Raw genomic sequence first — 18,281 nt, forward strand, 5'->3', positions numbered from 1 at the left:
TTAAATATGAGAGTTTATGGCTGTTGTCCGTTTCCCCTCCTTTGGTTTGTCACAGTCCCTGAAATTCTGCCATTAAAATCTTACACATTAACACACTTTTCTCCAAATTGTGTTCTGTAGAATTCTATTATTTTGCAAGATTTAAGGCACATTCTATGCAGGGGGAAAGTTCCATAAGCGAGTAAAAGAATGAGAAAATAGTACAGTGAATTTCATTTTTGACAATTCATTACTTCTTAAGATAATAAAGGTTCTAAGAAGTTCCACCATAAGAGGAAAAATCCATTTAGCTTTATTTAGCCCAGCCCTTCCCAAATGCATATGGCCATAGCATCCTTTTATTCATGAGATATTAGATTATGATACTGTTTCTCTGAACAGTCTTTTAAAACTCAAGTCAATGTGGAAGAGGTTAATAAAATCTAACTTTACTGGGCATTTACTCTGTCTCTGGGGTAGATGTAGAGTGCCTTTCCATGTATTATCTCATTTAAAAATGGCAATCCTGTTCACATCTTTGTTTTACAGATGAAGTGGTTAGGGCTTAACAGGACGACCAAACCAAGAAATGGCAGTGCCAGGGTCATTCCTTACCATTGTGACTACATGGCTGTCCCCCTAACCCCACCCCCATGTTGTCTTCAGATGCATACTGCCTAGAGTCAACGTCCTTACTGATCCTTTTCTTCCCTAGAGCAAACCGAGAGCAGGGCCTGGTGAGTGCAAGTTTTGGTGTCCGTTGAAGGAAAGGAGGAAGGGTACAGGGGTTTTGCCTGTGATGTTCTGATCCGCAGAAGAAACACAAAATGAGAGATGCGGTGATAGACTTTCTGGTTGGGTTTACAACTGGTCTTGTGGCACAAAAGAAGAAGGCAAGAGGGAGATCGAAAAACTAAGAAGGAACGGACATGGGTGCTTTCCCTTCAGATCTGCAAGTCAGCACCAGTCTGTCCCAGTCTGCCCCAGCGATGACTGTCAGGACAACTCAGAGTCCCTTACAGGGAGGAGCCCTGCGGTCTAAAGGCACTCTTCAAGGCGCTGTTGTGAGGCTGGGCTCTGTGTGCTGAGCCTGCTGTCTTCAGAGAGCCCCTGGTACAACTGTGTCCCTGTACACAGATTAGCCTACCATCAGCCTATCTGTAAGTGAGCAAACAGCACAATAAATTAATTTATATTAACAATAAGTCTGCTGTTTCTTCAGTCTTCCCCGATTAAGAAGTCTTAAAGGGAGATTAGCATTCTCTGTTGATGTTTACCTCTGAAATTTGGAACAAAACAGTGTAAGCAGAAGATACCCTAAGGAGCATTTTTGGAAAAATCCCAGCCATTGTGTAGAGCCACACAGATGAAATGATTTAATTAGCCCGGATAACACTATTTCTTCCAGCGTATCTAAAGCAGACTCATGAAACTCATAAAAAGCCTTGTATTTTTCCAGCATATGTGAGAGTTTAAGGGTTCTTACGAGCCTGCTTTGAAGGATTTGCGGAGTCTCCCTTGATAAACCGGTACCCTTTGCAGAGCTGTGAGGCAGAGGGGCTGTGTACGGCATGATCCAGCAGGCAACGTCTTCCCAGAACGTAGCCCTGGAACGTGACTCCAGAGCTCGCCCACCTCCTGTCAATGAGTGTAGCAGGGTATTGCTGGGCCATAGCCTCTGCGAAGCTCCCACAGCTGGTGTGGACAAGAGAGCCGGGGCTGGAGCCCAGGCCGCCTGAAAGGTAAGGTTAGAAGGCCGCTGCCCTTCCCGCCTGCTGGTTCTCAACGTGTGGCCGCCTTTGCGGACGGAGCTGATGTCAGCTGAATTCTCTAGACCGTTTCGTTCAGCCCTCACCATGTCCCCAAACAACTTACCAGCAGTAATAATTAGTAAGCAACACTTAGACGTGGGCCCAGCGGTTTTTGCCTGGGCTGGCTCCGTCCGTTTGCTACTGCTATGCCTGATACCCGAGATCTGGTAAGTGATAAAGAACAGGGATATGTTTCTTCCAGTTCTGGAGGATGTGAAGGCCAGGATGGAGGCCCGGGCATCTGCTGGGGGCCTTCTCGCTGGATCAGCCCATGAGGAAAGGCAGAGGGGGTGGGGGAGGAGAGCATGAATAAGAGCAAGAACACGTGTGCATGCCCTCGTGTGAGAGGGAGACCCAGAGGGGGCCAAGCTCATCCTTTTAGGGAACTCCCTCCCTCCCTAACTGCAGCAGCCCGCGCACTCTGCCCCCCAGGCTGTCTCAGCTCTCCTTAGCACAGCTGCCCCAACCCCCACCCTGTTACATCAGGGATTCCGTTTCCAGCCCGTGAACCTTGGGGGACACACTGAAACCACGCAACCAAGTACACAGCTCAGACTGCCTTTGGCTAGGCAAGGGTTCCTTTTCCTCCCTCACATGTGATGTGACTTGACAAGACGGGCAAAAAACAAAAGCCCAGTCATCCCCAGCCTCTCTCTCTGCATCCTTTTACATCCATTTTCAATGTCAGACTCCCACTGGGTAGCTGACGTCAGGAAGAGACAGAGCTCTGAGGGGACCCAAGGTGACACAGAGACACGAGATGTGCGCTTTTCCTTCTTTTCATGTGTATGTGCCCTGTGCCCCAGATGAACAGAAATTCTGATCCAACCTCAGAATCCCCAAAGTTAAGCCACTAGGCTTAAACGATATAACATTCCTGATTTTCAACTATGTTTTACCTGCCAAAGGGCAAGTTCATATGCTTCCCCTAAAAAATAAGAATCTAATGATACCAGATATGTGTAACATGCCGTAAAAGGCTGGTGACTAAGAAGTTCAACAATATTCAGAGCCAAAACACTGAAAATTCAAACAAGAAACCGTTCCCCCGCCTTTGTCAAAGAGCAAGACCGCAGATCGTTTCACGCTGTGCTGGGGGAGCATTGATTCATGCAACCAGCAAATATGGAAATATTTAAACACAGTGTTTTTTCACTTATAGATATTTATACCAAGGTAGTATGCCGATATGTAAATAAATATTTTGTCACAAATATGTTCATCACAGCTTGTTCATAACAACAGAAAATTAGAAACAAACTAAACATCTAGCCACAGGGGAATGGTAAGTTAGTCATGTTACAGCCGTAATACATAGCATTATGTGGTAATTAAAATGGTATTTACCAAGTGTTTTCAATGATGCTGGAACATGTCTAGAAAATAGGAAGGGAATAAAGCAGTTTCAGCATATTATAAACAATATTATCGTCATGGCATAAAAGGCTGTTTGTAAACACACAAAAAAGACAATGCCCCAAAACACTGATGGTATTTTGACTTTAGACCAAAACGAAATGTTCTCTAATTTGCTCTTTTCATTTTGTTATAGAATTAGTAATATATGTGGTTTTATAGTATTTAACATATTGATGACTCTGAACATAGTCTTTCTGATGTAGGGGGGTATTTACAGTCAATGTGTATTGGACAGCGGTGTATATTAAGTCAGTACGTCTCCCTAGGCAGAGGTTAGCACGTTCACATACTATACAACCATTCCGCTTTCTAAGTCCCCAGGCAGCCTCGGTGCTGCTAGTCTGGGGACCACAGTTGGAGACTCGCTGATGGAGAGAGTTCCCCCTTTGGGGATGCCCCCTGGGAGGCACTGCGTGCCTCGTGTGAAGCCTGTGTTTTCAGGGGGCAGAAATGCGTGTAAATGGTGGGTCCGCTTGGTTAACACAGGACTGAGCACTACATACTCAGGCTGCCTCTGTGACTGAGCAGGCTCCGAGGAACAAAGGTGTGGCGTCCAGATTCTCACCGTCCTGGTGCGTGTCTGCCTGGAAGACGCGGGACCATGCCTTTCCGTTCTGTCTCCCCTTCACACAGTCCACGGAGTACGGGGAGGGGGTCGGTTATGTCGGCTACCGTATTGCATAACTTCAGTGGTGAAGAGCGCAGTTTCAGAATCATAAAAGCAAATTGAAAGCCTGGCCCCGTTAACTTATGATGGGGTGGTGTCGGGCAGGCTATGTAACCTCTGGGTGCCCCGCTTTGCTCATCTGTAAAATGACTTCATGGAGTTCTTGGGAGAATGAGTTAATACACAGATTTCACAAGAGGGCTCAGTGTTAGCAGCCATCATTACTTTCAGAGAGTTGCCTGCATTTCTTTTTTTTTTTTTTTCCAAAAAAGAAACATCATTTGAGTACCTAGCAAAAAAAATTGCACCAGCAAGCACTTTCAAGACAGAAAATTATAATGTTTTGATTGGCTAGGGAAAGTGGGGAAAAGTCTACAGGGAAAATAGAGCTGTTTAGAAGCTGTTTGACAGGACATGTCCCTTTCAGTTCCAGGAATCCTTGAAAATCCCTTAGTCTTATTTTAATTTTTATAGCCATAATTTTTTAAAAAAAAAAAAACCATAAACATAATTTTTTCTTTGCGTTACTAGAATTTCTTCACCTTGTGTCTTTCTCCCTCGTCTCTGATGTTCATGTTGACAACCCAGACTCCATGGCAGCTCATTTGTGAAGTCAAAATGAGGGCTTATGGGTAAATGGACTTTTTGGTTTTTTTTTTCTTTTTTTTTTTTTTTTTGGCAGGATGTCAGGCACACAGTTGGCTTGATAACATAACATGATAAATGTTTGTTCATTTTACTTCCCCTGCCCTCTCTCCATTTTGCTCGTTTTCCTGCATCCCACGGTTCTATGTAGTTTTCAAATGTTGACTAGAAGCCAAGGAATTGTTTTTATCACAAGTGAAAACTTTTTCGAAAATTGCCCTAAAAGTTGACAGTCTACAATGGTGATTTTTTTTTTTTTTTTTTTTTTTGGACAGGCAGAGTTAGTGAGAGAGAGACAGAGACAGAGACAAAGGTCTTCCTTCCGTTGGTTCACCGCCCCCCCTCCCCCAATAGCCGCTATGGCCGCATGCTGTGCTTATCTGAAGCCAGGAGCCAGGTGCTTCCTCCTGGTCTCCCATGTGGGTGCAGGGGCCCAAGCACTTGGGCCATCCTCCACTACCCTCCTGGGCCACAGCAGAGAGCTGGACTAGAAGAGGAACAACCGGGACAGAACCGGTGCCCCTACCAGGACTAGAACCCGGAGTGCCGGCACCGCAGGCAGAGGATTAGCCTAATGAGCCGAGGCGCCAGCTGGTGATCTTCTTGATACTCCTGCCGTTAAAAAAAAGAAGATGTAAGAAGCCCTCCTGCCTCTCCCAGTACCGACAGCCTTCCTGGGGTTCCCTTGGGGCCCCTGTAAGTTCGGGATGGCTCGGGGAGCTCCAGCAGGCTGTGTGCCTAGAAGACCTGGCTCAGGGGTGTGGTATTTGAGACACAGATGCACCATCAGAAATTGTGTGGTTTGAGGCTGCCAGTCAAAAACTCTCCCAGTCCCAGAGCAGCTGCGGTCCTAAGAGATACAAGTTAGGAAGCAGACTTGGAATCTCAGGTATGCAGTTATTGTTTAATTCTCTTTTCAGGTAACATATGAAGTACTGAGAAAGGTTGTAGTTTCAACTGTGTTGGATAACTTTCCTAGGTAGATCGCTTTGCCACCAGTCAACCGAGATGGAAGCTACTTAATACAGATGAAGCCTTTGCTAAGAATGATGATGGGTGCCATGCCTGTATACCGACCTTTCTTCTTTATGTTACTGTGGTATTACATACGGTTATAACTAATTATTTCAATAAAATTACAGGGACCATCAGTCAAGATAAAGAATAAGGTGTTTTTTTTGTTTTTTAAATAAACCATTAAGTCCTGCATGGAGGCGGGTAGGGTTTCTATTTCCACAGAAAGGCAGGTGGAGCCCTGGTTAGGCAGAGAGGCAGGTGGGGCCTGTAGTCCCACAGAGAGGCAGGCAGAGTTCTAGTTGTATGTAGATTTGGCTAATACTGATATCTTGATGATATGTCGTCTGTGAAAACAAGTTTTCTGTTAAATGAGCACACCCTGTTGCTTAGGGAGAGTTTTCGCTTTCCTTTAACTGAGTATTGTGTGCAGTCAGGATTGCTCCTTTTCACCCTTGGTTTCCGGACTTGACATGTAAGTGAGATTGTCTCTGACACTTACCATCCTAGCCCACCTGCTCTTGGAGTGAACTTAGCCGATGGTTCAGATGTCACCCATGCTATGTAGAATTTTAAAAGCTCGATACTTGATTCTCCTTTAATACAAAGTAGATCAAGTTTACAAATGGCTGGTTTGTACTTGGAAAACTCAAGGTTTATGGAATTCTTCTAAGGATGGTAGACTCAGGTATTAACTCTTGTATGTATGTCTCCACATATGCTATTACCATGGCTCATTGTTTCTTTTTTTCTTTTAAAGATTATTTATTTATTGAAAGTCAGAGTTACACAGAGAGAGGTCTTCCATCTGATGGTTCGCTCCCCAATTGGCCGCTATGGCCAGAGCTGTGCTGATCCAAAGCCAGGAGCCAGGAGCTTCTTCCGGGCCTCCCACATGGGTGCAGGGGCCCAAGGACTTGGGCCATCTTCCACTGCTTTCCCAGGCCATAGTAGAGAGCTGGATCAGAAGAGGAGCAGCCGGGACTAGAACCGGCACCCATATGGGATGCCAGCACTTCAGGCCAGGGTGTTAACCTGCTGAGCCACAGCACCGGCTCCATGGCTCATTGTTTCTTGATCTCTAGAAACCTAGTTTTTGTACCTATATAATAAGAATAAGGAAGGATTATAATATTTGAAGGTCTTTCCACTAGTATCACATAGCATTATGGTGTTAAAACTTGGAATTATTTTAGACATAACCTAATTACGTTTTCCTCTTTCCTGCATTAATCACTTTCCTTTGTATTATAATCTTTCTTACCGAGAACCTGTCAGATGAACCCATCATTTTTCTTAGAGTGAAATGAGAATACATATTTTAAACCTCACTTGTATATCACATTCTTCTCCCTTCAGTAATTTCTTTCCCTCCTCTCCTAATTTTTTCAGGACTCAAAGTGGCCTGTGGCTTGCAGGTGACTTGCTCTCTCTTCAAAGTACAGAGTACTTCCTACTAGGATGTTATGTAAAATCAGCCATTTTAAACAGAAAGCATTGTCTCTCCCAGCTCAGGCAGAGCTGAAGAATCAATATCAAGGGAACATTTGCCAGGAGTTCTGAGTGACATAATTGATTGCATTCTCCTGTGCTCCCCTTCACTAAGATTTCTTTTATTTGCTTGCTTTTACTTGAATATGGCTTTTAGAAAGCTTGTATTTTGAACTTCTGAGCATATAAAAAAGAGAGAGATAGCTAGCTTTATAATTACTATGTAAGAACTATGAAGTGGGAAAGAATACATTCATTGGCAAGGCATATTACAATTACTTTGTCATGCATCTGGTTATGTTGGCATATTTGTTTAATTAAATTCCCTGCTAATTATAACTGTATGTACTTGTGTTAATTATTATTTGCTTAACACAAGCAACAGTGTAATTCTTTAAAGGAAAGCAACTCGCCTTCTATTTAAATTAAATTCCAATTTAATATGCTTCCTAAAATACTGGTAGTGACATTTCATTAGAATGAAAGTTGAAAAACATTTATCTACTTTGGCTGCATTTGGACTGGCTAAAATGTAACGGAGTTGTTTTAGTATCAGACTATATTTGGGAACCTTAAAGTTTTAGAATAAAATGAGTCACATCACCAGACCAGCTGGTGCTCCCCAGGGTCCATCTTCTGTGGGGAACATTTTCACCCTTTAAGGAAAACCTCTGAGCATCCAGATCTGCCTGTCACCTACTCTGGAAGAGAGAAGAGGGGAATTAGTTTTTGACAATGATTCTCAGGGGCCCATCAAGTGCTGTTCACCTTCTAATGCATTCTCTGAGGCACTTGTTTAAGATCAGATCGCCCCGATGTACGTCTCGGCTGTCTCAAGCTTGCAAATCTGGCATGAGAGTGACAATTAGATTTCCACTGGAGCTGGGGCTTTTCTGTTCATTTCATTCTCTTCATCCTCTCTCAGACTCCAAATTCTTCCTCCTCCTTAAGTATTTCTATTTTCTCATCCTTTGTCAGACACACGATATTTTTAAAAATGTGCCCCAGTTATTGTAGTGATGAGCTGGAAACTTGTATTTATATATCTGTTCCATTTCTTGCATGTGTATTTGCATCCATTTAGAGGACTTGACTCTTACCTGTCCTTTTCCTTCATTTAGCTTAAAATGATTTTGTCTCTCTATAATGCCCATCTGAAAAATTCACAATTTATTATTCCTCTTCACTCTCCCTAGTTCACATCACAAACCTTCTTTTGGCCCATCAGGAGCCTGGTCTTGAGTCCAGACAGAAACAATGGTCTTCAGATCAGCTGTTAGTCTTCTGAGGTCCAGAGGGCACTTTTTCCTAAAATGGGGCTCTCAGGGCTAACTGCTGTCAAGGGCTAGAGAGAAAGTTGGGTGACCCCACCTGCATCAGACTTGGAGGTCATAGCAGGCTCCAGTGGACAGGGACACGTGTGTGTGTGTTGAGTGCACACATGATATTTTAAACAGCTGAGCTCCTGTTACGTTCTCCAAGTCTACTTGAGACAAAACATACTAAGAAACGTGACAGGATCTTCTGAAAGCATTGCTTTTCCAGCAGAAAATCTTGCTAACTGAAATGTTCTTGAAACCACGTGAGACTTATACGGAACAGAAAGGTGGGACTGCCCTCCATGAAATACAAGATCTGTTTATGAGCTTCCAAGTCACCCTCTGCAAAGTCACACACTCTGGAGCTCTTGTTTTGAATTGACTCCCATGAGTGAGTGCCCGCTGAATGGTGGCATAAAGGCATACGTTGAGACAGAGTCCTTCATCTCAGAACATTCACAGTCTGCTGGACAATCTCCTCCAGCTCTGATCATCGGTAGCTTAGTCACTTGGCATTCAGATAAGATGTTGGTAGTTGTAAAGGAACATGCATGGCTTCGGTGGAACATGGGAGTCCTGGGGCATGGAGAGTCGAGAGTCGTGTTTGTCCCCAGGCTCATCTGGGAGGGTTTACCGTGGTGATAATTTGAACAGTCTGAGGCTTGATTCCAGCAGTAGAAAGGAACCCCCTTGTAAATGAAAACCTCCGTGGGACTTTCAGGGACGGAGGGAGAAGGCTTAGGAACCCTGGGTAGGAAAGAAAGAACACATTGCATAGCACGTGGCTTCTCTTAAACAGGGAAGACAGAGCTAAGAAATGGGAAAGAGGTGGAAGGAAAATGAAAGAGCCAGTTGTCAGATGATTTCAAAACTTGATTTATGGTCAGTATGAGGCACTATAGATTTTTTTAAATTAAAAAGTGCTATTCCAATAGAACATTATTGTCCATCTTTGAGGTGCTTTTTGTTCCTTTCCCACTCCCATGAGCCGTACAGGGGAGAGTCTCTAGTTTGACAAGTTCAAACTCTCACCAAGATTAGGTCGTGAGCCCTAATGGGCTATAGTGTTTGTTTGATTTTGAGGGAGATTCCCAGTTTCATCTGAAATGTGTGGTGGCCTGAAGGAAAGTGGTGTCTATTAGCTACGTGAGGCATTCGCTTTAATGAATGTCCTAACATCTGATGCTGACTTTTGGACAAGTGTTCAGTTCAACTCAATAAACACTCTTGGACTACATCTGCCTGGCACTGCATTAGGTGTACGAGGGGGAAAGGCATGGCCGTGGTCTCAGACAGCCTGTGGTCTAGTGAAGGCAGCAGCTGAGTAGGGAGATAATAGCAAACTGTTGATGTCGCTCCCCGTCTTCGTGGAGGAACGACACAGGACCCTGCGCTGTTCTTTCGTCTGCTCGGCCCTCCCCGGGTTTGCTGTTGGTTCTTCCCGGGTTGGCTACCATCCCTTCCACCTCCGTGGAAGGGCGGTTCCCCTGCCACCTACCCCACTTCCGCAGGGGAGCGGCACACCGCCGGCCGGCTCTCTCGGGGGCTGCACAGGTGTTCCTTCAGATAGATGTTCCCCCTAGATGTTCCTGGTGCATATTGTCTCTCTCCTCCTTTATAGTCCTCTTCCACCAATCCCAACTCGGCTGCCCACACGCCGAGTACGCTGCTCTCCTCCAATCAGGAGCAGGATCAGCTCCTGGAGGTCATCACTCAAGTTGGCAAGAGGCATCTGCGTAGAAGCTGTTTACTTCTCTCCCAGCGCCATATTGTGGGAGAGCAGATGCATAGAATAAGTCTTAATTCCAGTAACTCAGTCTAGTCCGAGTTGCTCCCCACATGTTGAGGTCAGAGGTATGGAAGAAATCCTAAGAGGAAATGATGGGCGCATAGGAAGGAAAGTGTCCGATCGGAGGCCGTGGTGGTGAAACTGAGTCACCAGATGGGGGGAGGAGATCCCGGGTGCTTTAGGGTAGAGGACGGCTGGTATGCAGGGCCTGACTGTGTGGAAGGACAGGGGCCAGGGATCAGACCTTGGCGGCGGACGTCACTTTCCATGTCCCCATGTACTGTCTACCACAAAACGGTGTGAGAATTAAGTGTGACAAAGCATGTAAAGAGGCAGATTGAGGTCTGGTGTGTGAGTGGTTAAGAATATGCCAGTTTCTCTTGGAACATCGGGAGTTGGGTTTTCACTGCCTGAGAAGCCAAATTTTGGTGGTGATGGCAGCTGAATGTGCCATCCCCCCACGCAGTGTCGAGGCTACTCAAATGGAAAGTTTTATGCCCAGTTAAGGCACCGTTTTTCTCAGAGACTTTGAGTAGATGTGTTTTTGATCTATGAAATCTTTCTGTCCTGGGGTTATGTCTGGTTTTTATTCCAATTTTAAGGTCTGGCTGCACACATTGTGCCTTGAGCTATGCAGCCCATAGAAGGACAAATGATTTCTTTTTTGTATTCTTTTTATTAACAACTAAGCAGAATAGTTAAAGTTTAAGAAGAAAAAAGACCTGAGAGAAGTGTTTGGTTATTTTCTAATGAGAAAAAAGAAAGATTTCTAAGTGCAATCCATCCATCTTATTTCCTAGATAACAAAGCAAATCTGAGACCATTTTGAACTGTTCCCTTATTCCCTTTACTGTGTATGTTTACCATCCAAAGGAGGTAATTTTTGCTCAGAATTCGCTTCCAGGTTTGAAGGAGTATTAGCAATCACCACAGGGAGCCTCTCACTTTGATCGTATTTGCCACCCTTTCATTCCCAAAGGATCATTTTCTGTGTGGTTACCGCAAGGGTCTTTCTTCCATCAGCCTCATCTGCTGTGTTTTAAATACTCGGATGTCTGCCCGCCCATGCTGTAAGGACACTAAGTCTTAAGCAATCAAGCAGCTGGGGCCTGTGCTGTGGCACAATGGGTTAAGCCATTGCCTGGAACACCTGCATCCCAAATCAGAGTGCTCCTTTCCCATCCCAGCTACTCTGCTTTCGATTCAGCTCCCTGCTGATGCACCTGGGAAGAGCAGATTACGACTCAAGTGATTGCGTTCCTGTTACCCATGTGAGACACCAGCATGAAGCATGGCCCGAGCCCCAGCTTTTGCAGCCATTTGGAGAATGAACAAGGAGATGGAAGCTCCCTCTCTCTCACACACACACACTCATTTTTCTGTCCGCCATCTTATAAATAAATATATTTTTTAAAAAAGGCAGAAGGAAATCAAGTGAGTTGCCCATTCAATTGTAGTTAACAAGGCTGTGGACCCACCCCCAAGGCTTGTCTGATTCTAGGGCCCATGTGCCTGGACCACACTGCCTCGCTTTAATCCTTCTGTGGTCTTCTACAGGATACTTCCTGCATGCAGTTCTTACTGTAAACCATAATTTGATCCCTTGTGTTAGTGCTTATTGGCTTGGTGGTAGTTTTGTTTGTAAACATTTTAGCAAGCTCTAGCAATGCAGACTTAAGAAGATATTTTTTCAGCAAGAGTTTTCTTAACAAGCCAGGCTCTTCCAGGCACTGAGGTTGTAGAAACATCCAGAAAAGTTAGGTCTTAACCTTGAGGGGTTCACGTCTAGTTGGGAGAACATACAAGAAAATAGTTAGATGGAATCCCTCATCCATGATTTCTAATTCCCAGAAGTTCTGAGAAGTGAATTTCTGTACGTAAGGCTTGGTTAGAGCACCAATACCTGATTTCAACTGATTTGAGGCTTTCTGTGGCCTTTGTACCTCCTGGCCTAATTGTCCATTGATGTGTTTGATTATAAGCTGCAACCTCCAATTCTGCCGGAGTTGTTAAATAACACAGAGTAAGTTCCCCGCCTCACCTTTCTGAAGTCTGAAACCTCTCAACTCTGAAATGCATCCAGCCCGGAGGGTTCAGCTAAAAGGGATTCTGGGTCCGTATAATGGACAGAGGGTGGGAAATGCTGCTTATGACTGAGTTAACAATTCAGAGAGAGAGGCTGCAGGCAGGGACAAAGAAATTCACCAAAGGTAGATGCCAGGCCAAGTGGAGCTGAGGTCACAGGCAAAGACATGGAGTCATTACAGAATCTGGCAAGGGGGATGGGTTGGAAGGGCCATGTGGCCCCAGGCAATGGAGAGCCTGGTGGGCCCCACAGAGTGCTCACCATTTTTGCTGTGTGGCCAGGCCCTGGGGAGGGCGTGGAAGGTGGTAATCAGAGGAGTCACCTCATCCAGTTTCTGCTTTAGAAAAATTCCCTCTCTTTGTGCCATAGAGGCTGCAGTAGCAAGGGATGAGAACTGGAAACAAGGTGGAGGCAGTAGTAAGTAAAGCCAAAGGAGAAGCTGGATTTTGGAGATGAAGAAAAGGGGGCCAGTGCTGTGGCACAGTAGGCTAAGCTTCCACCTGCAGTGCCAGCATCCCATATGGGCACCGGTTCGAGTCCCGGCTGCTCCTCTTCCATTCCAGCTCTTTGCTAATGGCCTGGGAAAGCAGTAGACTGGCCTAAGTGCTTGGGCCCCTGCACCCAACCAGGAAGAAACTCTGGGTTTCAGATCAGCCCAGTTCTGACCATTTCGGCCATTTGGGGAATGAACCAGCAGGTGGAGGACTTTTCCCCCTCCCCTTCCCTCTCCTTGCAGTTCTGCCTCTCAAATAACATCTGAGAGAGAGGGAGAGGAAGACTAGATCTCAAAGCCGACTTTCCGTTTCCTCATTCACAGACCCTGTAATGTTTAATGCACTCATTTGTTTACAGGTTGGTATTCACTTACTAGGTGGTCAGCTGTCGTCATCTGTGTTTGCCCAGTTATCCCTAAGTAAATACTGTTGGGATAGATGTGTGGACACATGATCAGTGTGTTCATTTTGTTGTTTATTAAACAATTCTGCGCATACAGCTGATGAACTCTGATAGACCTGAGTCTGTTGAGTCTGTTTCACTCAACCAAAGTTCCAGATAAGATAATTCAGCAGATCTCATGGATGAAAACCCAGGTTTTGAATTTTAATACAGTAATTACTTAGTATTCTCATGGGGAGATGTAAATAGCTGAGGTATAAATAGGTTACCTGATTGCATAAGCTATGGAATATGTCACAGTTAAACGTTCTTGACTATGCACTCATCGAAAGTGATCTTGACTCTGTGGTCAAGATCAGAACTTTTGTAAAGCAGACACAGTTGTCTTCTGCAACCCTAGATAAAATACTGTAGCTTGCTTTACATTTCAATGATCACAGACTGGGGACTTTCATTGTTTGCAAGTATCCTAGATCTAAGCTGACTTCAACAGAATTTGAAACTCTCCATCAGAAATGGTAAGTTTATGTCTAGACATTTGGTGCTGGAAGCCTTCCATAATGGCTGACTACTCCTTGTGGAGGAAAGATGGGAGCAGGTATGTCTAATGAGCAGAGCCCAAAGTTAAAATAAGCAGCTGACAAACAATTAAACCAAATCAATTTGCTTTGGGGTCATCTGATTATTAAAGAATATTTGTTGACCACTTACTTTGCTTCCGTACAAGGGTTTTTACAATTTTTTGCCATAACAAACAGTATGTATACATACACATAGATGTGTGTGCCTGTGTTATCTACAAAGCATTCTTGATATTTTCTATCCTTTGTCATCTCATTCCATTGTAGACCATTTCATTCCATGTTGGTTATAACCCATAGTTTGAAAAATACTTCTTTGGTTATTACCAATAACACAAAACTAAACAAACACAGAATTGAACTTCCACTCCCAGAAACTCAGAAATGGCTGTTAATTTGCATTGTCTTCAAGTGGGTAGGTAGGAGTTACCACGTATGCTTTGTGAGCAAGATCTTACACAGCTTCTTTCACCCGAGTCTTTTGTCCTAGTTCAGCGAGCATCGTTTGCTAATGTTCCTTGCTCTGTTGCGGAATGTCTTAGCTCCATTTGGAGAAGCTGATGAGTCATCTTGTGAATGGAAAAAAAATGAACAGAAAGAAATTACTTACTTTCTGTGTTGATTCAAGCCCCATTTCATCTTAACCCCCTACTTAGAGGACATCAGTAATGATTCGGTCTCTGCAACACATTCCTAAATAAAATTAATTGGAAGCTAGATAGCTCCCTAATAACCATGCTTGTTTTTGCATAATAGAAGGAGAAAAGGATTAAATTCTTTGTTCTAATTAATAGGAGTGAAAATAGAATTGCAATCCATGGTATGGCAAAATGAGAGAAAATAAGGCTTGTAAGTAATTTTCATGGTTGTTTAGGAATAATTGTTTCATTATTGAGTTAATAGTTTTTACAAACAGCCTCCATCTCCATATCATATTTCTGCAGTCGCTCTTTATTGAGATTGCCTCGACAGAAGCTGACAAGAAGTTGTTTTAAGCCCATCGCTGGTCTAAAATATGAGCTTCAAGGTAGTTAGGGCAGGGAGATACAGCAAGAAAGGATGAGATATGGGAGGGAAACAGGGGGTCAGATTGAAATCATTTGATTAATAAGACAACAAAATTCATTCACTGGCTTGTTTCAAAGGAGACTCTTATTATTCTGGGAAGAAATTAGGCATCCGATCCCTCATAGGCCCCAGGCTCTGACATGTGTTTTATAATGACAGTTAATTAGATACTGTCTGCAGCAATCATAGGCTGTCATTTCTAATCCATTTCTGGGAAGTTGAAGGACAGAAGAAGTCACCCTCCTTCCCCCCCTCCCCATCTTCCCCCTTCCCATAACTGAAATCGGTTGCCAAAATTAACTATGAATATATGAGGCACGAGTTCAACAATTAGATAGCTGTTCTGCACATTTGTGTTTCCTGTTTAGTGTGTGCGCTGCATCCCAGGCTGTGCCAGGCATGCATTTTGCAGACGGAGACTTTGCTGCAGCCCTGGTGACACTTAGGAACCTCTCGCCCAGCACTGACACCTGGCCTCTTGTGGGGGGGTGCCACTTGGCATTGCAACTTCTGTGACAGAGCACAAAGGAGCCATCACACCCTTGCCTTCAGGCCGCTAGGTATCCCTCTTTACTAAAAGTTGACTTGCAGCATGCTAATTAACATTATTTATTCACATGGGTATAAAAATCTGAAACTTGGCTGATTCCCATCACAGTGCTTCACCTAGATTGTTCATGGCTCCTTTCGCCAGACGTCATTAGTAGGCGACAGTTAAGTCTGTTTAAAACAGGGCACCATCAGGCAGGACCCCTGCTTCTAACAGCTGAGAACCATAGACTGTTAACATTTTAACAGTTCTTGGGAATTACCTGCTCAGATCCCTTTACTGTATGAACAAGGACATTTGAGGCCCAGGGTACTGATGTACCATGATCATGCCGTTAATGCCTTCACAGCCCTGAGTTGGACTCCATTCTCCTGAGCCCTAGATGTTACTCTTTATCTGTCTGAGCACGGCCAGCTGATTGAATACCCAGGTGACTTGGGGCAAAGCACCAGATCCTCCCAGTCATGAGTTTCTTTCTTTTTACTTATTTATTTTCATTTATTTGAAAGGCAAAGAGACAGAGACGGAGATTGTCCACTCACTGGTTCATTCTGCCAAATGCCCACAGCAACTGGGGCTGGGCCAGGCTGAAGCCAGGAGCCTGGAACTCCATCCGTGTCTCCCCCATGGATGGCAGGGGCCCAGGTACTTGAACCGTCATCTGCCTCCTCCCAGAGTGTGCACCAGCGGGAAGCTGGATTAGGAGCAGAGGCCGGGACTCAAGGCCAGGCACTCTGATGTGCGATACAGGTGTACCAAGTGGAGTTCCAGTGGCTGCACCAAACACTCATACCTGGGGGGGGGGGGGGAAGAAGTGCAGTCTTTTGATCGTAAAACAGACACAGGATCCAAGCAACCTTGTGCTACCCTGATGGCTTTGGTCGCCATGTCCTCATTCCCCCTGCCCCGATGCCTCACATCTGTTTGTGCTTCCCTTGGGCATTAGAAGGCTTGCAGAACCTTTCTGGTTAGAACTATGCTCTTTGAAAGGACACCTGCTAAGTTTCTGTTTCCATTTTAGACACACACACACACACACACACACACACCCCAAATCCTGTGTAAAACTCAAGCTTTTTCAACTTAAATATCAAGTGATGTCTCTAGCGCAATGGTTTCCCAAGATGACAGGATTTAAGGATCGCTGGGAGATCTGTTTTTTTTTTTTTTAAAGTACAGATTCCCACTCCCTGTCCCACTTTTGCCCTCCTGTCTGTCCCCCTTGAGAAAGAAAAGCAAATCAGCCAACCCAGAGCTGTTACTCTACATATTTGCTAGGTTTTGTTTTACTTGTCGTAGTTCCTTGAACTCCCAGGCTAATTGTGGAGAGCATCCAGGTCTTAGGTCCCTCCCTGGGAGCTACTGCCCAGCAGAGCAGATCATGGCTGAAAAATCCACCACCTTTGGCAGCTGCTAAAGTCTCTGGACACTCGTTTTTGGATTTTAGTTAATGTTTACATTTTAGAAGTGGCATTATTAGTAGTAAACTGATATTATAAAAACTGTGAAGTAGGGGCATTCCACTCCTGGCCCTAATGTGATCACTTATGTGTGTGTGTGTGTGTGTGTGTGTGTGATAGATAGATAGATAGATAGATAGATAGATTTATAAATCTATCTATTTATCTATCTATATGTATGTATATATATAGCTGACCCCCTACCCTCACCATCACTGCTCTGTCCACAGCCCTCCTCACCTAAATGGATTGCATAGTACATAGCTAATATCTATGAAGTTAACCTGCTATTTATTACCACCAGAAAACACACTTGAGATGTATTTTGTCTCCTTTTATGGTGCTGGTACCTTTAAGCTCCTTACACCCAGTATCCTTATAATAGAGTTAGATGTGTATTAAGTCTCTCTCTCTCTCTCTCTCACACACACACACACACACACACACACACACACATCTGGTCCCCTCATGATCAAAGACACATATTTTCAAAGCACACAGCGGGAATTAAGGATACGGTATGTGGTATTGGGTGATTATTCTCTGTGCGAAACAAACTGGTATCAGAAAGCAGATTAAGCTGTAGCCTTGACCTTGTTGTATGATTCTCTGTTCTCGGAGCTAACCAGCCAGGGAGAGCTGAGAAGGCTGTGGGATTGTAGGACATGAACATCCCTGAAGATCCGGGCTGAGATCTTGAATTAGTCTGAGGCATGAGCACAGAGCGCATTCATAGCCTGCATATCCAATTCCATATGTGTTACTGTGATGGTTCACTTGCTTTCTAATTGAATGCAGCCTCCTACCAGCTGTGGGCTCTTAATGTTTATAAAGAGTTAAAGATGCTCCAATAATAAGTAGCATGACATTGAATAAAGATGTTGAAAAAAGAAAGCAATCAAAGATAATGACATAATATATATTAAAGTTAGTTTAGACACAATCCACCACATAATAACTCTTCAATACATGTTAGCTCCAGTTGGGGTTATTATTGTTATTCTTAGGCCGTTGCTGTTTAAACCCAAGTTATTACTGATAATCAGTGGCATATTGACCATGAATGTTAAGCATTAGAAACTTGAAGGCATTTAACTTATTATATTAGAAAAAAAGCAATTTTGGAAGTCTACTTTGTTCAAGTCTATTTGTGCATATTGTAGTATATGGTCCTTAACTTACGGACACCTAGCTCTGAGTTTATATTTCTATTGGGGTTAGTGAATTAGATGTTTTTAGGTGAATTAAATGGACTGGATGAAGCTCATCCCTGGACCAATTTCAGAAATCACCGAGGCTTGTAGATAATTCACAATGTCAATTCAAAGTTTATGATTATTTTCCCCTAATGACTCTAATCCTCCACTCAGCTTGCCCCCAACACCTGATTAGCTGAATAAATACGGATAAGAGCAGGGTTAACCTGAATCAAGTCTGTTACCTCTAACAGTGACCCAGATCTATGGCAGGAGAATGGAATACTGACTTTACTCCTGGGGCTCCAA

The 18,281-nt window shown here is 44.1% G+C and overlaps 1 protein-coding gene and 1 long non-coding RNA gene across 4 annotated transcripts in view; both read left to right on the forward strand.

Moving 5' to 3' along the window:
- LOC138849071 (uncharacterized) overlaps window positions 1–15,229 on the forward strand; it is a 77,262-nt gene extending 62,033 nt beyond the window's left edge. The window contains exon 2 of the long non-coding RNA XR_011387460.1: window positions 697–15,229. This is a non-coding gene — a long non-coding RNA (uncharacterized lncRNA). The remainder of the gene's footprint in view (window positions 1–696) is intronic.
- Window positions 1–18,281, forward strand: part of EXOC4 (exocyst complex component 4) — an 871,518-nt gene that overhangs the window by 543,900 nt on the left and 309,337 nt on the right. The window lies entirely within an intron of this gene.

The sequence above is a fragment of the Oryctolagus cuniculus genome, chromosome 3, assembly GCF_964237555.1.
Source record: "Oryctolagus cuniculus chromosome 3, mOryCun1.1, whole genome shotgun sequence".
Lineage (NCBI taxonomy): Eukaryota > Metazoa > Chordata > Mammalia > Lagomorpha > Leporidae > Oryctolagus > Oryctolagus cuniculus.